At 39.0% G+C, this 26196-nt stretch overlaps 1 protein-coding gene across 3 annotated transcripts in view; it reads right to left on the reverse strand.

Moving 5' to 3' along the window:
• The window catches only part of bbs9 (Bardet-Biedl syndrome 9), a 430031-nt gene that overhangs the window by 234969 nt on the left and 168866 nt on the right, over nucleotides 1-26196 (reverse strand). The window lies entirely within an intron of this gene.

Below are 26196 nucleotides of genomic sequence, written 5' to 3' on the forward strand. Positions count from 1 at the left end.
TCATGAATTTATGTTAGTTTATAAGTAGTCTGTTTCTCAGTTTGCTGCGGCAGAGGGAGAAAATGTTTGATGGGTGGGTCTCTTAAAATCTGCGTGCCAGATTAACAGATAATTTTTTTAACTTAATTTGGGGAGAATAAAATGACTCTGTTCTGTCAATTCAAGTTCAAATGACGTTATTCAATCTAACCGTATTAGAATGGCTGAAACAGAAGGCTACATCCTCCGGAGGTCGGATATAAAGGCTGCATACGTCATTAAGCCTGGTTAATTTCATGAGCATTACATTCGCAAGGCCTAAGCATATTACAACAATTTACGATTAACTATTTAAGCATTTATTTAGCTAAACCGCCCGTGGCTTACCTACTGGTTCTGAAACATAGGACCCAGAAGCAAAAAATTCAACACTGCTTTATTGAAAATCAACTTAAACAGTCCAGTCGGGCCGTCGAGTCCCGATCTACCAACAGCGAGATAACATCAGTGTTAAATAAAGTTAAATAAGTTCATAATACATAACTTAAACGAGGCTTTCTTTACCACAGTGATCCACGCGTTCTTACTCCACATGCATCTGCTACCGAGTGCACCCTAATTTGCGCGCTTTGTTCAAACCCGCCCCTTCCGCTCTAGATAACAGCAGCGATTGGTGGATGGAAAGCAAGACATTACCGTAATAAACCATATAATGTCAAAAAAGCATTATAGGAGCAATTCAAAATTTTTTATATTCCCAATGGTTGGAGAGTTACGGTCGAATCAAAGCGCTTTCCATGGATATGATTGGTCGGGCAAGCTGTCAATCTACCTGTAGATCCGCCACTGGCTGAACGCTGATCCTGATGCAATGAGAATAATGAAATAAATATTGTTTAAAATAACATCAAGATGATATCACAGAGGTTCTCATTTTAATGGGTTAATAAACTGGTTGTTATTCGACGGTTTGATGGTCTCTATATGAACACTATACATTTGCCATTGTGACTTTGGTTAACGCGTTTGTCATTTCTGAGGAATGGTCAGAGTGATTTTAACTGGAATATTTTGACAGCGCAAAAAGCAGCAGACTACGGAGGCGGAGCCCCAACGAGCGTGCCGCCTGTTAGGCTTTAAAGCAGGGGTCTTCAACCTTTTGTGAGCAAGGGCTACCACAATGGAGTTATCTGGAGGGCTACTTTTTGATATTGTCTACTTAAAACCTTTTTGTTTTACTTGTTAATTTTATTTTATTTTATTTTACTTATTGATGTTTTAGTATTGTTTAAAAATAAACCAGGTCAAATACAAAAAATCTGTAATGAATAAATATTACAATTGAGACAATTAATAGAATATGCTTTGGTGGGGCACCTCACAGACGTTGTTGGAGACCGCTGCTCTAAAGTTTACATTCACCTTTCTTTTGATTTTACATCAACATTGACAAGCACCTAAGCAAAAAAGGGAACAATTATTTTACATACTAAAATACTTTAACAACCTTCTATCTTGGTATTGTGAGCATATGCATTTTAAAAATATATTGTGCACATAAAATTATTAGTTTAACATTTTATGCATCTTTATTTGACCTCAAAGCATCAGACCCCAGGTTGAGAACCATTGTTCTAAAGCATGTTTGATTTTGGTTACCCAAAGTGTTAATTAATGCATTAACTAACAAACATGTATTAATGTGTAGTTAAGGAGGCGGTTATTCATGCATGAATTTATATGACTCATGACATAGTTATGGTTAGTTACTGATTAGTACATAGCTTAACTCATCATTAGTTCATAGTAAAGTGATTATTAATTTATGTATTAGTACATGATTATTCATGTACCATTATTGTAAAGTGTTACCAAGTTAAGAATATTGGGAATAAAGGGAAGGATGCTCCAGTGGATAAAAGGGTTTTTATCTGACAGAACAATACAAGTTAAAGTAAATGGAGAACTAAGTAAGAGCTACAGTGTGGAAAATGGTGTCCCACAAGGAAGCATTATCAGTCCACTATTATTTTCAATAATTGTTGATGATATCTTTCAGGATATACAAAATTCAGTAGGGGTAGCGTTGTATGCAGATGATGGAGCAATGTGGAAAAAGCGAAGAAATATAGAATTTGTACGGGATCCCAGATAGCAGATGGACTTGGCCCGAATGTGGCCTCATGATGGCACTGCTGGCGTGCTGCCGGCAACGGCATGCAACATGTCAGCCAAGTATGGGCCAGGTGTGGCAATGATGGCACTGGATCCATGATGGCAGATAACATTTGGGCCAGTTGTGGGTGGGAGGTGTGTGGCCCAGATCAGTGTAGTGCAGGGGCGTCGCTAGACCCCTTTTACTGGGGCACGTGCCCCAGTGTAAATCTTTTGTGCCCCGGTGTAAATCTCAAGTTAAAATGTTAGCAGTTAACTAGTGTATTCCTTTACAAAGACAATCGCGGCAATAACAGATCTTTATGCAAAGCAGTTACCCAATTTAGGCTTCTAAAAGCGACGAAGTAGTCGCATTGACGCGTGCACGCACGTATCCATGGCCGCGCACGTTTGCGTTCACCGCGCACAACCGCATTCAAAAGGTGACGCCACGCGAGTGCTTATGAAAGCATAACGAAACTAAAGTAAGTTTCTAAATAATAATGCTAATCTTATTTTGACTCGATCATTATTGGCTTCTGTAGATGGACATCAGAAATGTTTTGTGCAAAGCAGGGAAAGGGAAGAAGAAAGAAGAGATGATGAGTTTAGGAGGTAAGACAAACTACAGTACATCCTCACCCTGTCAGGTCTTAAACAGAGGAAAAATCTCAGGAAAACCTCTGTCAAGTCTATAGAATTGCATCGTTGCTGAGAAAATCAACAGATGTATGTGATATACTGTTCTGTATTTTGAGATATGAAATTAATATTTAGTTTACTAATATTTAAACCTTACATAACAGTTAGCAGTAACTATGACTGAGATTATTTAGTATAGCCGTCATAAAATGACTGGTTTCTTAAAATATTCTTGTAAAAATAAGTTAATAATCATTGCTATCATTGTATAATGTAGAAAATATTTCTCTGCTGTCATTATTTCCAAACATGTTATGCCATTTATGCCTCCAAACATGTTAATAATGTTAGGTATGATGAAGATTACACTTGTATATATGTATCTTTCGCAGTAACTGTTGCACTAGAATAGTGGGTTAAGCAAATTACATTGTATAGAAGTGTTGCACACTTCTCGAACACAGCAGGCTTTCAAAAAAAGTCAGCAAAACATTGGGGGCCTGTGCCCCAGTAGAGCTTTATGTCTAGCAACGCCCCTGGTGTAGTGATTCTGGCCCAGATCAGTCTAGTGATTGTAAGCCACATTTGAAATACTGTGATTAACAATAAATAATTATAAGAATTGAAGGATTTTCAGGCTATCTTAATCTTAATGTTAATTTAACCTTTATTAAATAAAATGTTAGTTTTGTATTAAAAGAAGCTAATATATTTGGACATGTTTGTCTACATTTTAATCACATAAACATGCCTTCAGATCATGGGTCAAGATTATTTTGTTCAAATGACCCTGAACTTCCAGAAGATTTTTTTTCTGAATTTAAAATTTTTGATAACGTTGCTTTGAGAAGCACCATGGACGATTCGATTTAAACTTGCTTTTGCGCGATTTTCATTGTAGCAGGAGTTTATTCCTGCTGAAGATTTCTGACTTCAATGACTGAGTAAAACTATCATTGTGTACAATCAGATGTTAGAAATACACGATATGTTTCACTGTGCTTTTGCCTGCCGAAGTGTTAAAAAATATCAAATCATTGTGCCAGTTAACCCCCCGCGTTACGTTAAGGATGCACAGTTTATTTATGCAGTGCAACAAGAACGTACACGCGGATGACATCAAAGTACTGCGAGAGCGACTCGAATGATCATGGGCAGGATTCTGATTTCAAATCGCTCTCGCTGTATTTTAACGTCATCCGTTTATGAGTTCCTCCAACGCAGCATTACGTCGAACACCTTGTCAGAAATGATTGAGATGGCCAATCAAATCAAAAAAGGCGAGTGCCACTGGCCAATCACATAACAGAAGACGAGCTTTCCTGTTAACGCAAGCCGAGCGGCGGCCAATCAAATTAACCAATAGGCGGGGTTAACCCCAGGGCCAGCAGTTACACCGCGTCAATCAATCATAACGGACACAGATTTCAAAGGGAGCAGAGTGAGAGATAACCAGTAAGTACCTGAACTTAAATATTTAAACTTTTTCAATCATAAAAATGTTTTTGTTTAAATGTCTAACAAATGTATAAAGGGATGCAAACGTTTACGTGATTCATGTGTAATGTAATGCGTTATATTGTCCGTGTGACATAAATTGATATTAAATTAGCTGTTTTCTATAAGGTTAAGAATTACTGTGATCATATTATAATGAAGTAATCGAACTTGGTTATCTGGTCTTCCTGATGTTAGAAGAACATTTATTTAAAAAATATATATATTTAAAATGTATTTCTGTAACGTTTAATTTTATTTTTCTGTGAAAGTGTATCAGGTCTGTGTTCATCAAGACATGAAGACTCTGGAGTGGGACAAGAGAAGGATACTGGGGTGTATATTCCAATAGACACATTAAGGTAAATTCAATGTTGAGGCTCATGTTTGCATCGTTGTGTTTATATATCAAAAGATTGATCTGTGATTTCAGTGAAAGCTGATAAATACAGAGGGATGGACAGTGGTTTCGTGGATTAAGTGAGTAAAAAGTGACCATAGCCTAACATTAATTTAGTTACCCGAATTGCATTGTTGAATACAAAGGAAAATGGTAAAAATACAAATATTTTGAATATATGGAATACTGTGAAATAATTTTCTGTTAATCATCTGCTGTGTTTGCTTCAGGTAAAGAGGTGGGACAAGGATGCTGACAGGACAGGAGGAGGTGACATTCAGGTTAGTGACAGTACATCAGGGCCACCATTTAATTTAATGTTAATTTGTTTGCTTCCATAATCAATACATGACAAATCTTTAGAGTTATATTTGCAAAGCTGAATTTCTCATAGGTGGATAAAGTATGACAGCAATTGTGAAGACCTTAGACGTGCAGTATATGGTTCTTCTCACAAATTGATGTTTACTCACTCCTCTTTCATTTATATTGATTTGACTTAATTTTCTTGGTAAATAATAATGGGGATATTCCTAATATAATATATTTTAAGTACATGCTTAGAACATATCTCATTTGCTTTGTATCTAAATGAAAAGTACGTCCTTAAGGTCTAAGCTATGTTTCATTTTATTTAGACATTCAGCGTAGACACTTTCATCCAAAGCAACAAGTTGAGGAAGAAAACAAGAAGCAGTTCATCCTAAAAGGTTCATCTTCTAATTCTCTATCTAACTGTTTGTTTTAAAGTATATCATTATGCTTTTAATCACTTTATTTTATGGCTTTTGCTTCATAACAATTATTGATTTGCATCTGTTTTCTTTAAAATAACAGTGGGCTGCTGTACTGTTTACATCTATGGAAAGAGGAGCTGAGAAGAAAAGAGAGGCTAGAAAGCAGTACTTATTGTTGAGGACAATCTTGAATATGAACACTTTCTCATACACATAGATTATTATTAGTGTTTGATTTTTTTTCTTTCATTTCTATTAATTGTATTGTTTTAATTTTTCATTTTATTTGAAATTACCCAAGTTAGATTCATGCTAATACTTTAACTAGAACTTGTATGTTTGCGTGAAGCTGGCTGTGGGGTTGGTTTCACATACACATGAAGTTTCTAAATAACTTAACTAACTTTTAAGTTCAGTTTGGTTTAAACTTGTATTTACCCATGGTAATTCATTTAAATTTAAATTCATGCTAATATATTAATTTCAATGAAAACGTATGTATTTGTGTATAGCTGGTAATTTTGGCAAACTACATTTCACACAATGTAACTGTCACAAAGTTTTTTTTTTTATTATCAGTTTGTTCTAAACTTTTGCTTGTTTACTAAGGATGAAATTGCTTTGTAATTTAAGTTGTTGGTGTTAGATTCATGCCAATAATGTAGTTGAACAAACTAGTACTTTTGTTTATTGCTGGCAGTTTATACTATAAGAGTTTTAACAATGTCGTAGTGTTATTGACTTGTGTGTTATTGATTAATAAAAAGGCAAACAATTTGAACGTAATTTTTTGTGTGATTTATTTATTAATATAATTTGGGCAAGATTAGGCTGAGTTATGGCTCAGTTTTGGAAGTTCTGGTTAAATGCTGGTTTTAATATGGTTGACCTATGGCTGAGAACTGGTACCGATGTTAGAACCTGTTCTGGCCCAGGTTTGGGCCGATTATGGGCAATTATCTGGCAGAGACATGGGCCAGTAGTCGCCTTTGTCTTTAATTCAGAACTGGGCCACTGTAGGGCCGTCATTCTTCGTTGTATGTGAGCCGAGGAAAAACTGGTTGTGTGGGCCGGAGCTGGGCCGGAACAAAATTGCTATCTGGGATAAGATGTAGCAGGCAGTTAACAAAGTCCAAGAATGGGCCTGTCAATGGGAATTTAGGTTCTCTATAGACAAAACAAAGACTTTATTCTTCTCTAGGATGAAAATAAGTATGAATGTAAAAATCAAGTTATCTGGAATGGAATTAGAACGAGTAGAAGCTTATAAATATTTAGGTATGTGGTTTGATAAAAAACTGACTTGGGCAATGCATATTCAAACAATTATAGACAAATGCAAGAGAGTATTGAATGTGATGAGATGTCTCCGTGGAGTAGAATGGGGTGCAAGTAGAACTGCTTTAAAATCCATTTATACAGGGCTGATGAGATCAGTATTGGACTATGGGTGTATATTGTATGGGTCAGCTGCCAAAACATCATTAAAAAAGTTAGATGTAATTCAAAATCAAGGTTTGAAGCTATGCTGTGGGGCAATTAAGACCACTCCAGTGGAAGCAGTTCAGGTAGAGATGGGGGAGATGCCTCTCCATCTCAGAAGAGCCCAATTGTCTCTTGTATACTGGGCAAATTTGAGGGGTCATGGTGACAAACATTTGAGTCAGTAAGTTCTATGGCAATGTCAAGAAAGAGAGAATGATTAATTAAAAGTTTTGGATGGACAATAAGGCAGAAGGTAGTAATAATGGGAATCAGTGCACTTAAAATAAGCCCTTCAGTAGTTTATCCAGGGCTTCCTCCTTGGTTTTTGGCAGAGGTACCAGTTGACTTAGGCTTATTGGAGGAAAAAGAGGATAATGAAGTGGATCATTACATGGTACAGAGATACATTTCAAGGAAATATAAAGGAGGAATTATTATATATACTGATGCATCTAAGAAGACTGATACAAAAATGGGAATTGCGTATGATATGTTATGAAAGAATTCTATGCGGCAGACGTTGGAGATATGACTATCGAAAGATAGATTGCTGTCGAACATCACGCCTAAATTCTTAACCGTGGAAGATGGCACCACCGTGCAGCCATCTATGGGCAACTTGTAATCTGACATATTATGTTTGGAGCGATTTGGTTCAATAATAAGTATCTCAGTCTTATAGTTTAGCATAAGAAAGTTATGTGCCATCCAGTCCCTAATATCACTAATGGAGTCTGTTAGCTTAGCAAACTGGTGTGTTTTGCTAGGATGTGACGAGATGTAATGCTGGGTATCATCCGCATAGCAGTGAAAACTTATGTTATGTTTCCTGATAATGTCTCCTAGAGGTAACATGTATAATGAGAATAGGAAAGGGCCTAAAACTGATCCCTGTGGTATGCCGTATTTAACGGGGGAGTGATATTACTCTTCCTCATTTACATAAACAAAGTGATATCGATTGGTTAGATACGATCTAAACCAGGCTAATGCCTGACCACTCATACCAACATAGTTTTCTAGTCTATTGAGTAAGATTCTGTGATCTATTGTGTCAACGGCTGCACTAAGGTCTAGTAATGTAAGGATTGAGATTTCACCACGATCGGATGTTAAAAGGAGGTCTTTTGTAACTCTAAGCAGTGTTGTCTGTCTCTGTGCTATGGTGGGGCCTGAATCCTGATTGGAACTTTTCATATGTATTATTATTCGCTATGAATGTGCATAGCTGGCTTGCCACTACTTTTTCTAATATTTCAGAAAGAAAAGGGAGATTTGAGATTGGTCTAAAGTTATTTAGATCTCCCTGGTCAAGGTTTGGTTTTTTAATGAGTGTTCTAATAACTGCTAGTTTGAAAGCTGTTGGAATGTATCCTAATTCTAGAGATGAGTTAAAGATATTTAGTACTGTGTCTGACACTACATGAAATACCTCTTTAAGTAATTTTGTGGGAACAGGGTCTAATATACAGGACGATGATTTGGAAGATGTTACTAATTTAGAGAGCTCTTCTATTGTAGTAGGTTTAAATGACTCAAAATGTTCTTATGGTAACCTGGTTTTAAATGTACTATTGGGTAGAGTGGTGGCTGCTTGCGTAGCTTCTATGTTTTCCCTAATAACCGTAATTTTGTTAGTAAAGAAGTTCATGAAGTCGTTACTATTGTGTTGGAGTTTACTATTGGTTTCTGTTTGGTCTTTGTTTCTAGTCAGTTATGCAACTGTGCTAAAGAGGAAACGAGGGTTGTTATGATTATCTTTAATAAGCGTACTGAGATAGGTAGATCTGGCGGTTTTTATAGCCTGTGTGTAGTGTTGAACACTCTCTTTCCATGCTGAACGCCATACCTCTAACTTTGTGTTTCTGTAGTTTCTTTCCATTTTTCTAGCTACTTTTTTAAGGGCTGCAGTATGATGGTCATACCGTGGAGCTGGTGTTTTTCTTTGATTCTCTTTTTTTTCGAATGGGAGCAGCAGTATCCAGCGTGCTAGAACAAGCGTTATTCAGGTTTTTTATTATAATATCCAGATCGCCACGGTTATCTGCTACATGTTTCATTAAGACCGGTCTGGAAGAGTGCTAATAAAGCTATCTTTAGTGGTAGAAATTATTGTTCTGGCTAATCTGTAGCATGTTGTAGACTGAGTGATTCTATCTAGAAGTACAGTGTATAACACAAGGCAATGGTCTGAAACTGCATCGCTCTGGGGTGATATTTCGATGTCATTAATATTGAGTCCGAGTGACAGAATTAAGTCTACTGTGTGCTTACGAGTATGCGTGGGCCCTGACACGTTTTGTCTAATACCGAGAGAATTTAGAACATCCATAAACGCACATCCTAATGCATCTTTTGGGTTATCCACATGGATATTAAAATCACCAACGATAAGAGCTTTATCTACAGTGACTGTAAGCTCCGACAGGATATCTGCTATTTTTTTAAGAAAATCTGTGTGGTGGCCCGGAGGCCTGTAGATGGTAGCTAAAATGAACGATAGCTGTTTGTTGTTAAGATCAATTATTTCAATATTTAACAGTATTATTTCAAACAAATTAAATTTTAGTTAGGATTTATGGTTTACTTTAAAAAAAATTATATTTTTATTTTTGTATATTGTAGCTACACCACCCCCTCTGCCCTTTAATCGAGGTTCGTGTTTATAATAATAGTCTTATGGGGTGGATTCATTTAAACTGATGTAATCGTCTGCTTTAAGCCAGGTCTCTGTTAAACAGAGTGCATCTAAGTTTTGGTCTTTAATTATTTCATTGATAATAGGTTCTTTATTGGTAAGCGATCTAATGTTAAGAAGGCCGAATTTTAACATTTGAGTTTCATCTGTTAATGTATTGTGTTCTAATTTTATGTTAATAAGATTTGTACGAGATGAGGTAAATGGTGCTATGTATTTATTTCTTCGAGGAACAGACACAGTCGAAATGTGTTGGTACTCTGGTAAAAAAGGCTCTATGTGCTGGGATATATGTGATCATTTGGCTCTCAGCGAAGGCGGTCGCATTTTATCTCCTCTCCTCCCCGTAACCGTCCCTGCTTTGCTCCTCTCGTGTTGAATAGTCTTTTGTCTTAACTTTGAGAGACTCTCTCTGCACTGCTCTTTAAACTAAAAAATCATGGATTTGATCAACTGGTCTCTCAACGCAATTGACACCATATTCTCAACGAGAAGCTTGGGTTCGGGGGAACCTGTCTGCCCTGCCGGAACGTTCGCTGCTGGCTACACGATGGACGCATGGGAGAGGTGGCGGGTCGTGTGTCTGGCGGCTCTTTCCGTGGAGGACATTGAAGATATCTATCTATTTGGAAACATGATAACCTGGGGTTTGCTGACTGGATTATGCTTTGCCCTTGTTAATCGAGAAATTAAGAAGACGGTGACAGCTGCCAAAAGTCCAAAAAAGCTGCCCGGGATGATTGAAGCGGTGGGCAGAGCGGTCAGCGCTCAGGCTGGGACTATTAACCGCATTTTGGATAACATCTTGGAAATGACCCGCAATACGGATACCATCAAGGAGATGCAAACGGATTTGTTAATGGATTTGAAAAAACAGATGGACCAGAATGGACTAAGAGAGTAGTCGTGTAAAGGAATGCGGCTACTCGAACCAAGACCAAATAATTGCAATCTTATCTGCTTTCGGCCCCCTTATCCAGCACTGGCCTCGGCCAAGGCCGCTGCTGGAACAACAATTCCCTCGGAAGAGCACTGCAGCGAGACGCTCTTGCACTCCCTTACCCCTCCCAAAGACACCTAATGATTGTTGACTCTGTTTGGACCTAATCAAGGTTGTCTCCATGGCAATTTGCTATGTTAACGCTTTAACATCTTGCGGACTGAGGCACCGAGATTTGGGATGCCGGGCAAAGCGACTCTCTCAAGGCCTACACACACACGAACTCTTACACAGACTCACATATATATGCAATCACCACCCATTACCCAAATCCCTCGCCTTCGCCGCTTTGTACCCCCCAGCCGGACAGACTGGTCTGAGACCAGCGCCGAATATGGCTGCAGGACCGGATGGCTGTTTGCCTGCGCTGGGCTATCTCCAAACCCCCATTCCCCCCTATCGTGTTGCAAGTCGTGTGTTGTTCATGTTGTAAGATGTACTGAATATGTGCTTATGTTGCTGAGGTGTTTTTTTCCCTGTTCCCAAACTGTACTCCTTTTGGAGCATAGTCTGGGTTTTTTTTTTTTTTACCTATCATCCCACATGTAATGCTGTACTTCTTCTCAATGCTCTGTCGACCTGTTCTGTCTACCCCCCCCCCTGTTTTTATGTATTGTATGTATGGACAGGTTGATGGCTGTAATTTCGTTGTACTTGTACAATGACAAATAAAGCTTCATTCATTCATTCATTCATTCATCTTGACATGTCAATGCAGCTAACAGACGGATGGGTAAGCTGATCTGTCTGTTTCCTGACCTGGGCCCTGGATAGTCAGACAATATCAAAAGTAAGACTATTGGTCAGATTTCTACAGAGTATAGCACTTCCTTCCGGAGACGGATGGAGGCCATCTCTCTTTAGCAGGTCAGGTCTTCCCCTGAAATGCGTCAAATTGTCTATAAACCCTACGTTATGCTGAGCGCACCACTTTGACATCCAGCCATGAATAGACACTAATCTACTGTAAGTTTCATCCCCCCGGTAGGCGGGGAGGGGACCCAGAGCATAATTACATAGTCTGACATTGTTTTTGCCATTTCACACACCTATTTAATAGTATCTTTGGTGATCTCCGACTGGCGGGGTCTGATGTCATTCGTGCCGGCCTAAATTACAATATTAGAAAACTTACTTTTAGCATTAGCCAGCACTTTAAGTTTGGATCTAATGTCAGACGCTCTAGCTCCCAGTATATATTGCACTATGGTGGCTGGTGCCTCAATGTTAACGTTCCTGAGTATAGAATCTCCAATAACCAGGGCACTTCTAACAGATGTCTCAGCCGTTGTATTGCTTAGTGGAGAAAATCACTTTGATATTACTACAGGAGTGTAATTTGGGCGCCGGATGTGACTATGCTGCCTGACAGTCACCCAGTTAGTCAGCCGACTTGACTCTGAAGTCGTAACCGAGCCATGTGTAATACGCTTAACACTAGGCGCACCAGAAAAAATGTTTGTAACATTAGCATTAGCGGTCTTACTATGCTCAACTAGCGTTCGGATGCGCGCTTCTAGTTCTGCAACCTTCTCCGCCAGCCTTACTATTTCAATACACTTAGCACATGTAAAACCCTCTATGCTGATGGATGAAGCTAAACTGTGCATGTGGCAAGTAGTGCAGGTTACAATAACAAGCGGAGTCTTACCGTTTTCATGCTGGGCGATGGCGTCTCCGTTCACCCGAACGCGGTCCGCAAAGCTGTATTGCGTGGGGAGCTCGCTCGCAGCACGCCTCGGTCGCCTGCGAACGTCTCTGGCCAGGGTGATGTTAGGCACGCTGGTTCTGCGAAGGTCGGGCAGCACCTGCTCCACAGCTTGCCCGATCTGGTGTGGACAGGTCAGAAAAGCATACATTGGATGAATCCGCCATTAGTTCACCAAGGAAGGCAGGTTTACATTAAACAGACAGTAAGAAATGCTTACTTTAGCCAGCACCGACTTGTGATGCTAGCGGGATATATGCTAACACTGGGTGTTACTAGTGATAAAATCGTTTCGCTTAGTAATACAATTCAGTAATCGTCAAGGCAAAGTATTCCTAAGATAAACTAATAAGTTATATTATATAGATAGGAATAAGATAGTGAAAAAATAGGATTTAGATGATAAGCTCAACGGAGCTCCGGGCTTGCGACTCAGCGTCACTCGTCTCTCAGCGTCACTCGTCTCCTATGATTGCTTAACACCCACTGGTGCTAATGCTGCAGGAATAAGAGGGAACCAGGCTGGTAAAGATGACACAAAACTAAAATGTCAAAATAAAAGCACAAGACTGGGACACACAGAAAAGATAATTACTGAGCCCCCCTTTAAAGGACTGGCTAAGACGCTCCTAACCAAACAGTCTAAACAAGGTGGGAGGTGGAGCAGAGTATGGGGAAGGATTGAGGGCCAGGCCTATAAGGAGAAAGAAGGTCAGATGTACAAGGCGGAGCAGAAAGCCAGGGTAGTGCTGACACAGCTGAAGGGCACCAGGGCAGTGTAGATGATGCTGAAAGGCATTAGGACAGTGCCTGAAGGAGGCCAGGGCAGAGCCCGCAGGGCAGGAGGCCAGGACGGAGCCATGGAGGAGCTGAAGTGGCCAGAAAACAGGGAGGAGCCGGCAAAGGTATGGCCATCTTTTTTAGTGAGCAACCTCGACGACCGGAAGTGACGTCATCAGAGAGAGACGCTGAGAGAGAGACGAGGAGAGGAGTCGCAAGCCCGAAGCTCCGTTGAGCTTATCAGCTAAATCCTATTTTTTCACTATCTTATTCCTATCTATATAATATAACTTGTTAGTTTATCTTATGAATACTTTACCTTGATGATTACTGAATTGTATTACTAAGCGAAACGATTTTATCACAAGTAACTCCCAGTGTTAGCATATAGCCCGCTAGCATTTCTTACCGTCTGTTTACTTAAACCTGCCTTCGTTGGCGATCTAATGGCGGATTCATCCGAGGTATGCTTTTCTGATCTGTCCACACCAGATCAGGAAGCTGTGAAGGTGCTGCCCGGCCTTCGCAGAGTCAGCGTGCCTCAAATCACCCTGACCACAGACGCTCGTAGGCGGCCGAGCCGTACTGCGATCCAGCACCGCGAGCCAGCACCCGTCTCGATGCAGCTTCACGGACCGCGTTCGGGCGAACGGAGACGCCATCGCCCAGCTTGAAAACGGTAAGACTCCGCTTGTCATTGTAACCTGCATTACTTGCCACATGTACAGTTTAGCTTCTTCCGTCAGCATAGAGGGGTTTACATGTGCTAAGTGTATTGAAGTAGTAAGGCTGACGGAGAAGGTTGCAGAACTAGAAGCGCGCATCCGAACGCTAGTTGAGGACAGTAAGACCGCTAATGTTAATGTTACAAACACTGTTTCGGGTGCGCCTAGTGTTAAGCGTAATACACATGGCTCGGTTCCGACTTCAGAGTCAAGGCGGCTGACTAACTGGGTGACTGTCAGGCGGCATAGTCACATTCGGCATCCAAATCACGTTCCTGTTTTAATATCAAACAGATTTTCTCCACTCAGCAACACACCGGCCGAGAAATCTGTTAAAGGTGCCCTGGTTATTGGAGATTCTATACTCAGGAACGTTGGCATTGTGGCACCAGCCACCATAGTCGATTGTATACCGGGAGCCAGAGCATCTGACATTAGATCCAAACTTAAAGTGCTGGCTAATGCTAAACGTAAGTTTTCTAAGATTGTTATTCATGCCGGCACGAATGACACCAGACTCCGCCAGTCTGAGATCACCAAAGATACTATTAAAGAGGTGTGTGAAATTGCAAAAACAATGTCAGATAATGTAATATGCTCTGGTCCCCTCCCCGCCTACCGGGGTGATGAAACTTATAGCAGATTAGTGTCTCTTCACCACTGGTTGTCAAAATGGTGCCCTCAGCATAACGTAGGGTTTATAGACAATTGGAAGCACTTCAGGGGGAGACCTGACCTGCTAAAGAGAGATGGCCTTCATCTGTCAACGGAAGGAAATGCTAAACTCTCTAGAAATCTGACCAATACTCTTAATTCTAATACAGTCTGACTACCCAGGGCCCAGGTCAGGAAACAGATAGATCGGCCTACCCGTCCATCTGTTAGCTGCTCTGACATGTCAAGATCACATATATCCCAGAACTTAGAGTCTATCTTACCAGAGTATCAACACATTTCAACTGTGTGCGTTCCTCGAACAAACGAATACAGAGCACCGTTTACCTCGTCTCGTACAAATCTTACTAACATAAAATTATGCCTTCTTAACATTAGATCGCTTACCAATAAAGAACCCATTGTCAATGAAATAATAACTGACTAAAACTTAGATGCACTCTCTTTAACAGAAACCTGGCTTAAAGCAGACGATTACATTAGTTTAAACGAATCCACCCCACAAGACTACTATTATAAACATGAACCGCGATTAAAGGGGAGAGGGGGTGGTGTAGCTACAACAACATTTTTAAAGTTAACCAAAAATCTGAACTAAAATTTAATTCATTTGAAATAATGCTATTAAATATGGAAATAACTGATCGTAACCATAAACAGCTCTCTTTTGTCCTTGCTACAATCTATAGACCTCCGGGCCATCATGCAGATTTTCTTAAAGAAATATCAAATTTCCTGTCTGACCTCGTAGTCACTGTAGAAAAAGCTCTTATCGTTGGTGACTTTAATATACATGTTGATAACCCAACAGATACATTAGGATTAGCGTTTATAGATATTCTAAATTCTCTCGATATTAGACAAAACGTGACAGGGCCCACGCATACTCGTAGGCACACATTAGACTTAATTCTGTCACTCGGGCTCAATATTAATGAAATCGAGATATCACCTCAGATCGATGCATTTTCAGACCATTGCCTTGTCTCATACACGGTACTTCTAGATAGGATCACTCGATCCACAATATGCTACCGACTAGCCAGAACAATAATTTCTACCACTAAAGATAACTTTATTAGCACTCTTCCAGACCTGTCCCAAATGAAACATGTAGCAGATAATTCTGAAGATCTAGATATTGTAATAGAAAACCTGAACAGTATTTGTTCTAACACATTGGATGCCGTAGCTCCAATTCGAAAAAAGAGAATCAAAGAAAAAACGCCAGCTCCATGGTATGACCATCATACCGCAGCCCTTAAAAAGGCTGCTAGAAAAATGGAAAGAAATTATAGAAGCACAAAGTTAGACGTATGGCGTGCAGCATGGAAAGAGAGTGTTAAACACTACATACAGGCTATAAAAATGGCCAGATCTACGTATCTCAGCAATCTTATTAAAGAAAATCATAATAACCCTCGCTTCCTCTTTAGCACAGTTGCGAAACTGACTAGAAATAAAGAACAAACAGAACCCACTAATAAACTCCCACACAATAGTAACAACCTCATGAACTTCTTTACTAAGAAAATTATGATTACTAGGGAAAACATTGTAGGTACCCAAGCAGCCACCACTCTACCCAGTAATATATTTAACGCTAGCTTACCATACGAACATCTTGAGTCATTTAAACCTACTACAATAGAAGAGCTATCTATATTAGTAGCGTCATCCAAATCATCCTGTATATTGGACCCTGTTCCCACAAAATTACTCAAAGAGGTATTCCCTATAGTGTCTAACCCAGTACTAAATGTATTTAACTCATCACTAGAATTAGGCTACGTTCCAACAGCTTTCAAACTAGCAGTTATTAGCTCATTAAAAAACCAAACCTTGACCAGGGAGATCTAAATAACTTTAGACCAATCTCAAATCTCCCTTTTCTTTCCAAAATATTAGAAAAAGTAGTGGCAAGCCAGCTACGTACATTCTTAGCAAACAATAGTACGTATGAAAAGTTTCAATCAGGATTCAGGCCCCACCATAGCACAGAGACAGCGCTGCTTAGAGTTACAAATGACCTTCTCCTAACATCCGATCGTGGCGAAACATCACTCCTTATATTATTAGACCTTAGTGCAGCCTTTGACACAATAGATCACACAATCTTACTTAATAGGCTAGAAAACTATGTTGGTATCAGTGGTCAAGCGCTAGCCTGGTTCAGATCGTATCTAACCAATCGCTATCACTTTGTTTATGTAAATCAGGATGAGTCACATCACTCCCTGGTTAAATACGGCGTACCGCAGGGATAAGTTTTAGGTCCTATCTTGTTCTCGTTATATATGTTACCTCTGGGAGATATTATCAGGAATCATAACATACAGTTTCACTGCTACGCAGATGACACACAGCTTTACATCTCCTCACATCCTAGCGAAACACACAATTTTTCTAAGCTATCATACTGCATCAGTGATATAAGTGACTGGATGGCACATAACTTTCTTATGCTAAACTCCAATAAGACAGAGATACTTGTTATCGAACCGAATCGCTACAAATATAATATGACAGACTACAAGTTGCCCATAGATGGCTGCACTGTGGTGTGATGTTCGACAGAAATGTATCCTTCGACAGCCATATCTCCAATGTCTGCCGCACAGCATTCTTCCACCTTAGAAATATCTCAAAAATACGCCATATGTTGTCTGCATCAGATGCAGAGAAGCTTATCCACGCTTTTATGACCTCTAGAATAGACTATTGTAACTCGTTACTCGGAGGATGCCATGCAAATCAGGTAAACAAGCTTCAGCTAGTTCAAAACGCTTCTGCAAGAGTTCTTTCTCGATCTAAGAAGTATGACCGCATTAGCCCAATTCTGGCATCTTTACACTGGCTACCAGTTAAATATCGTATACAATTTAAAATATTACTAATCACCTACAAAGCCTTAAATGGCCTAGCACCCTCATATCTTAGAGAATTATTATCAGAATACAATCCATCACGTGCATTGCGGTCACAAAATTATGGCCTCATAATTATCCCTAAAATATCAAAAGTGTCTGAAGGTGGCAGATCCTTTTCCTACTTAGCCCCTAAGCTATGGAATGATTTACCAACCGATGTCCGAAAATCAGAGACAGTAGATAACTTTAAATCTAGACTTAAAACTTTTCTCTTTAACAAGGCATTCGCATAGTTTGTTTTAGCAATAGTACTTATCTCCCAATAGCTAGCTTGTACAACCTAATAAATAAATAAATTAATGAATAAACTAAAACCTTTTTTTCGTCAACATTCCAAAACATGGTAAATGTCATTAATACTCTTTAGTAATATGCTGAAACTTTGCATTGGTTGTCGATTGAGTCTTAATTGCCAAATATGGTCGGTTTGCAATTTTGGCCTTTTCCCATGGCCTTAAAAATAGTGTCATACAGAACCGTTTGCCACTGTACGTTCGTATTAACGACGGCAGTGGGGCCTCTGGCCTTAGTCAAACGAGTTCTGTTTCTGTTTCTAAAATCATCAACTATATGTAATACACTTAACCAGCAATAGTTAGCCTGCCCGGAACCGAGCTGACTAAAACCACATTACTGTGTGACACTTGCTTTTTATGTGAACGGCCCCTACGCTAATAAGATTTTGTTTCTCTCTCCCTGTCTCATCCTCGATCCCGAGGACAATAAGACAAACAGATCCAGATCCAGTTCAGGTAAATGTGAAAGTCGGCACACCTCTGATCTACTGGCTGTTCTTCAACGTGATGTCCAGCTGATGCCTGACCAAAGACCACCGGCAGAACCCGCTTAATCTCCGCTTAATCTCCTTCCGTTTCAATGTGTATATATATATATATATATCTCCCAGGGGTTTTTTCCTCCTAGGACTTTTTTTTACTTCCCCGGGTAAAATTCCGGGGGTTTTTTCTCCTAGGGCGTTTTTCAACCCGGGGAGGCAGCCTTTTTGGGCTTAACTTCTATACGTTACATTAGTAATACGTTTGCTTATAATGTTGATTTATAGCCGCAGCAAATTTAGCTGCTTGTGCTATCGTGTATTATGTTATGCTATCTGTCGATTTTCTGTGCTTTCACTACATCTATTATGTAAAGCTGCTTTGATACAATTACCAAATTGTGAAAAGCGCTATATAAATAAAATTGAATTGAATTGAATTAATATAATTTTTTATGTCAGCAAATGTAGTGCATGTTCAATAACAATTTATTTGTGTGTACATTACAACTGTTTAAAACAAGTGCTATACTTAACACTGCTGTACTGTTTGTGAATCAGTAAAACAACAATGTTTAACCTGCACAAAAGTCAAAAACACTTCACATTGCACAATAATTAATAAAAAAGTGTTAAATTTTTACAGACAACAGTACATTTGTTGATGAATCATTAAAAGCATTATTAAAATGTTCTTAAATAAAAAACTGAGTAGGCTGTGACATCTGGGCTAACATTTCATGCAGAGCAAAATGTCAGTATTAAAAGTTTTTTTTTTGGGGGGGGGAGCTTTATAATCCATCTGCATAATGAATTTCTAAAATTTCATAGTAGTATTCTAGTTCTTTGGGGTACGCCAAATTAAGCACATAAATTGTACCCAGCATCAATGCACAGGCTTTTGCCACAGATTCTAGCTGCTCAAGAATCATTACTGGATCAACAATTCCAATATCGTCGTCTCCAAGAACACCTTCTTTCTTTTTGATTACACATATACCCATGGTGATGTTTTCCAGGTCTTTCAAGAAGTCATCTTGTTCACTGTCCTACATTTAAATAAAAAATAAGCTGTTATTAGTGATTGTTTTGATCTATAACACTTTGACAAGTCTACAGGAAAGGGTAAGTAAATAACTAAGACCCCCCTGTCCCCCATATATTATACAGTGCCCTCAATAAATATTGGGACAGAGCGCACACTCTGAGCTTTATTTAGAGGGTAATCACAAATTCCAATTTGTCTTCAAGATTTAGGAATTACAGTCATTTAAAGGGGCCAAACGTAATGGGACAGTGGAATTAAAAGCTGTTTAGTGGACATACATTTTATATTTGCAGGGCTCAACGCAAAAAAATTGTTATACTGGCGCGGCCAGTATATACACACACACACACACACACATATATATTTATATCTCATGTTTAACCACATTAAAAGCCGGCAGATTCCCAAAGGACTGTCTGTGGTAAAGCTAACCTTAAGCAGAAACAGCCGATGCCTTCAGGTGCTGTCTTATAAACGGCATATTTTTAGTTTGGAAACTGTTCACTGTAATAAAAGATTCTGTATTACATGAAATATTACTTACCGACTGAGCAAAACTCCGGGGCTAAAATAATCCGTCTTCAGTTCCCACCGTGAACCTGACTGGAAACTGAACAGTTGCATGCGCAAAGAACCAACCTAATTTGTGCTTAAAACAAGCAAAAATAATAATAATCTGCCAACAGAATAAGTTAACTTTTTTCATTAACACCTAATTCAAGAAAAAGTTTTTTATTCCATTGGCAGATTTTTTTTGCTTGTTTTAAGCACAAATTCTATTTATTTTTTTGTCTAAAAACTAGACTAATTTTCCTTAATTTAAGAATTTTTAGATATTTTTAATGAAAACAAAACAAAAATACTAAGTATGAAAGTCATTTTACCGGTGTGGAACTCTTGTGTGGGCAATTATCAAGATGTGGCTGGACAGCAATGTAATTCTGTGTGTCAAACATGTGTGTCTGGGTCATACTTTTTAAAAGCATGTGACTTGAGGTTGAGCTCTAATTTTTTTCAGATCATCCTTGATCTGTGCTTCAAACCCTCTGCAGTTTTGCTGTTAGTATGCCATGCCTTTTCCCAGTTTCCTGTTTTAAAGTCCTGGCACCAAAACGTTTTGGACAACAACAAATGTCGCACACCGGGCGAGACTGCGCCGCGTTGCTTGTGATGCCCAGCCGAGGTTAGGGTTAGGGTTTTTTCAACCCCTTGGAAATCAGCTGACATTAACCTAACTTAGAACTAAGTTACATTACGTTACTTTACAGATACAGTATGTTACATAATTTCTCTCACTTGTATTGATTAATCTTAGCCGCTGTACTTTGCTACAATTAAACAAATGTTTAAAACGCTATATCAATTAAATTGAATTAAAAAATGTAATTAAATAAGACCTTAATACAGGGATGTCAAACTCATTTTAGGTTGAGGGCTGGATGGTAATTAACGTCACCATGTGAGGGCCAGATAACTTTTTTAAAACTTAGTGTTCTGATAATTGTGTTAATATTAACTCAACAAACTATACATTTATTTGCAAGAAAACTAGAAAAACACACGGCTCTGTAAAAACTACATTGCATAAGTCCTCCGTTATGTCTTTAAAAAGGCCTTAGTTTGACACGTTTTAAATTAACTTCCTTTGTATGGAACATTAACATAATAATATGCTTATACCTCACCCTCTCTGTATTGCCAAATAATGCCAAAATCATTAATAAATCATGAACTTTTCTATGGATATATTTTTTATGAGCACAGTCATATAGCAAAGAAAATGCTAGATTTGTAATGTACTGTATTACACTACCTAGTACAGCAGAGGTCTTCAACTATTCTTCTTCGAGGGCCAGAATCAAATTCTAAATATTATGTGGGCCAAACTTTTACTCCTATTTTTACCTTTTATATATTTTGACCACATATATAAATCTTATATTTTCTTTTTCAAATATTTTTAAAACAATTGCAGTTTAACATTGGAAGAACCATTTTTAATAGTTGAATTATGAACATTGTAAAAAAAAATGTAAAAAAGTGTAAATAATAAGTCTAAACCAGGTATGGGCAACTTCGGTCCTGAAGGGCCGGTTTCTTGCAGAGTTTAGCTCCAACCATTATAAAACACACCTAAAGCAGCCAGTTAAGGTCTTACTAGGCATACTAGATACTTTTAGGCAGATGTGCTGAGGCAAGTTGGAGCTAAACTCTGCAGGACACCGGCCCTCCAGTAACGAAGTTGCCCATCACTGGTCTGAACACATGCAGAGCTCTTAAACTTATTTTGTTTATAACTGTTTAACTTTCATAAATTGTTACATTTCAAGTATTCACAACATATAGTCAGTCTTCTGCTAATGAGGCAAGGCAAGGCAAGGCAAGTTTATTTGTATAGCACATTTCATACACAGAGGTCATTCAAAGTGCTTTACACAGAAATGAGAAAACAATATATAAAAAAGAAAAAGAAAATGTAAAAATAAGATTTACACGATAAGATCACAATAAAGACAAAGATACATGAGAATTTAAAATAACAATTAAAGAAAATAAATGTGATTTTAATAAAACAGTTTAAAATGTTAAAAAGAATAAAACAGAAGTAAAAGTGACTTGAGTTAAAGGTGCAGTCAGTGTGAGGCAGCACAGTGCTCATTCAGTAAATGCAGAGTTAAACAGATGTGTTTTTAATCTAGATTTAAAAGTGTTTACTGTTGAAGCACATCTGATCTCTTCTGGAAGTTGATTCCAGCTAGAGGTGGCATAAAAGCTAAATGCTGACGCACCTTGTTTTGAGTGAACTCTTGGCATTTCTAACTGACCTGATCCTAATGATCTGAGTAATCTGTTAGGTTTATATTCAGTTAGCATATATGTCATGTATTTGGGTCCTAAGCCATGAAGTGATTTATAAACGAGTAACAATACTTTAAAGTCTATTCTAAATGTAACAGGAAGCCAGTGTAAGGACCTGAGGACTGGAGTGATGTGCTCAGATTTTTTGGTTCTGGTCAGAATTCTGGCAGCAGCGTTCTGTATGAGCTGCAGCTGTCTAATGGTCTTTTTGGGGATCCCAGTAAGGAGTCCATTGCAGTAATCCACCCTGCTGGTGATGAAAGCATGAACAAGTTTCTCTAAGTCCTGTCTTGAGACAAAACATCTAATTCTGGCAATATTTCTGAGATGGTAGTAAGCTGATTTGCTTATCGCTTTCACGTGACTACTGAAATTAAGGTCAGACTCTAAAATTACACCAAGATTTCTGACTTTATTTTGTGTCTTTAGACCCCTAGAGTCAAGGTATGTGTTAACTTTGAGAGTTTCATCTTTATTTCCAAATACAATGACTTCGGTTTTGTCTTTGTTTAACTGGAGGAAGTTTTGACGCATCCAACAGTTAATTTCATCAATGCATTTACATAGAGAGTCAATGGGGCTGTAGTCATTGGGTGACAGGGCTAAGTATATCTGGGTGTCATCTGCATAGCTGTGGTAAGCAATTTGGTTCTTTTTCATTATTTGACCATGTGGGAGCATATACAAATTAAACAGAAGCGGTGCAAGAATTGAACCCTGTGGGACTCCACATGTCATGGATGTCCACTCAGATTTATGGTTACCTATGTTCACATAGTAACCTCTTCCTTGTAGGTATGTTTTAAACCATTTGAGAACCATCCCAGAGAGCCCTACCCAGTTTTCCAGTCTATGTATGAGTATGGTGTGATCTACTGTGTCAAAGGCAGCACTAAGATCTAGTAGCACCAGCATGGAGAAAAAGATATTGTCTTTAAGCAACCTAGCACCTAGTTTGTTTGGGTGGATACCATCTGTGGTAAAAAGTTGCCTTTGACTCCAGAAGATATTGAAATTGTCAATGTAATTCAGTCCTCTCATGGTGCAGGTTTTTTGCAGCCATGAATTTAAGCTTAGTAGACGAGAAAACAGCCGTAATTAAATTTCAGTTCATAAATCCATGTCAAGTCAAGAGCCTTTAATTTACGTATGCATTTAAAGTTATTAATTTACTTATTATTAATCAATTGTTTTTAAAGGATTTTATGCCCTTATTTTATGCCCTTGTGTTTGCTGTCTTGTGCCAGTTCGTTTTGTGAGTATTCATGTCAAAGTTTGGTCCATGTTATCTTGAGTCAGTTAAAAGTCAAGTTTGGTCTAGTTTAGTGTTTAGTCCTGTCCAGTCTCTTATTGTCTTTGTTTGCCTGTTTTACCCCCTTGTGGGTTTTTTGTTTCCTTATTAAATAAAGTATTTTCTGTTTACCTGCTGCCTGTGACTGGGTTCTGTCCACAAATCATGACAGCATCATTGTTGGGCACAGGCTATTTGCCATTGATATACAGAGCCATAAGAAAACAGAGTCTAGGTCTGCAGTAGCTGCCACTTGAACTGAGCTGGATTCAGAACCCAAGCTGGAAAAAAGTGAAACATTAAAGCTGCGGTCGGAAAGATATTTTTGATCATATTCACTGAAACCGACACTATGCTCTGACAGAAGAACATAAATTAGACTAGAGTAGAATCCGTGCTTCTAGCTCCAATTAGATTCTGTTACTTGGTTTGCAAAAATCCACCACTCCCGGTTCATCTGGTCCAATCAGCGCAGGGCTGTGTAAAATCTGTCTGTCAATCACAGTTCCTGCACGCGCCACAGATCCCCCTCCCACCTTGTGTGCGTTACAATATCACATGCATCCGCCTGAAGTGCACAGGTGTGTTGGATTAAACGCAGCGTGATGGCGGAGAATACATTCACTAACAAACTTCCGATTCTTTGGTTAACCAACAGAGCTAGGAAACCAACCAATGAAAAGAAGGAAACAAAGATGTGCCCATATTAAAACTAGGATCAATATCGGACTGGCATTTGAAAGGTGGAGGAATCTACGAGATTTTAAAGGGTTCAAGCTGGATGCAGAGCTTGCCACATTTCTTCTCGACAGGTAATTGTGCTTTATCAACCATTGATTGTATTTCTGATTGTTATGCAATTAATCTAAGTATGCTTGCCAAGTATGCGTTCGGAAAAATATTGGTGCACATGCACTGACGAGGACGAGCTTGAAGGGAGGTTGCTCAGTGGTAGTGTGGGAGGGGCATGAAAATTGTAAACATTCGAAATCATCCCAATTATAAAATATGATATAAAAGAAAGCGACCGTGCCCATAATAAAACTAGGATCAATATTGGACTGGCATTTGAAAGGTGGAGGAATCTACGAGATTTTAAAGGGTTCAAGCTGGATGCAGAGCTTGCCACATTTCTTCTCGACAGGTAATTGTGCTTTATCAACCATTGATTGTATTTCTGATTGTTATGTAAGTAATCCAAGTATGCTTGCTAAGTATGCGTTCGCAAAAATACTGGTGCACACGCACTGACGAGGACGAGCTTGAAGGGAGGTTGCTCGGTGGTAGTGTGGGAGGGGCATGAAAATTGTAAACATTCGAAATCATCCCAATTATAAAATATGCGATTGCAAACAGTACATGTCAATCCTTATTTACTTGTGTCTAAGCATATATCTCCGCACAGCAATTTTATTAAACACATGATCTCTTGCATGTGCACACATTCCTTTGTACTGCTTTCACAATCAACACATGAGGGAGCAATGGCGGCGACGGCTGTAAACAAACATCGATAAGTTGATCACTGTGTGCTGTGAACTAGGCTACTGTATAACCGAGGAATGTAGGCAGAGCATCACAGGCTGTACAGTGACGCTGTAAACTCCTAAATTGAACACATGGACCTGTGTTTAACAAAATATTGTGGCAATCTGCTTTGTGGAGTTGAGTGTTATGCATTGAACATTGAGAGGGACCACTAAACTGTGCAAATTTAAATTTACCCTCTTTTTCCTATACATTGTCATGGGTGGCATTGGCCAGTGTACTTCTGTTGTTCTATACAAAGCTTAAGAAAATTGGAAGAGCGGAGGGCCTCCCATGTCACAGATCTTTTCACCCTGCATGACCAGCTGGGGTAGCATTCAGTTGCTGCTGTGTTAACCCTGCACAATGGAACGGTGACAGGGGGTTTTACACTGCATGACTTTACCATAGGAAGAAACGCAGACACAAACTACATCTCACAACCAAATGATCTTGAGAAGTGAAAAGGAAACATGCAAGACCGGAGTTCTGACATGAGACTGGGATTATTATAAAAAATGGTAGCCCGCAAGGAGCTTGCCATACAAATTGCATGAGTACTTATTTGCAGCAAAAAAGAAAAAAAATAGAAGATTGTGGAGGAGGAAATGGTTGGAGACTCCTCCTCGAACTTCCAGCTGCCCTGTATGTTTCTCTCTTATTGGCAGTAGGTCATTGCCAATGTTATTTTCAGTCAGAACATATTCACACGGCATGATTTTGAATCACCTGTTGGCAATTGTGCAGTCTGAACGCGGCATTAGTTTGTTTTTTATTAGGCCATGTACTTTCCCTGTCTTATCTCCTGCTTTTAGGAAACCAATTTTTACTACCATGCTCAAGCCACGATGTCATTTCCTTGTAAACGACCCTACTAATATAGTCAGCTAAAATTAGGGCTGCACGATAAATCGCATGCGATATCACGCGCATCTCGTCAGTAATGCCGGTTCCTTGGTTAGTATTAAATCACCATCAGCTGCTTTCAGATGGAGCGGCATTTACTGGACAGAGCCGTAGTTCCCCGACAAGCTGGGCCATATCGCATACATATCACAGGTGATACATCCGCGATAATTAATGCAAAATTGCCCAGATTGTCAGTGAACTAGGTACGGCAATGTGCAGTTAATGCCGCTCAATCTTAAAGCAGCTGATGCCGATTTAATACTAATCAAGGAACCGGCATTACTGACTAGATGCGCGTGACAATCACATGCAATTTATCGTGCAGCCCTAGCAAAAATGTTTAATGAAGTTGGTGTGGTCTAATTTTTGTATTGTCT

This window comes from Paramisgurnus dabryanus, chromosome 13, assembly GCF_030506205.2.
Source record: "Paramisgurnus dabryanus chromosome 13, PD_genome_1.1, whole genome shotgun sequence".
NCBI classification, from domain to species: domain Eukaryota; kingdom Metazoa; phylum Chordata; class Actinopteri; order Cypriniformes; family Cobitidae; genus Paramisgurnus; species Paramisgurnus dabryanus.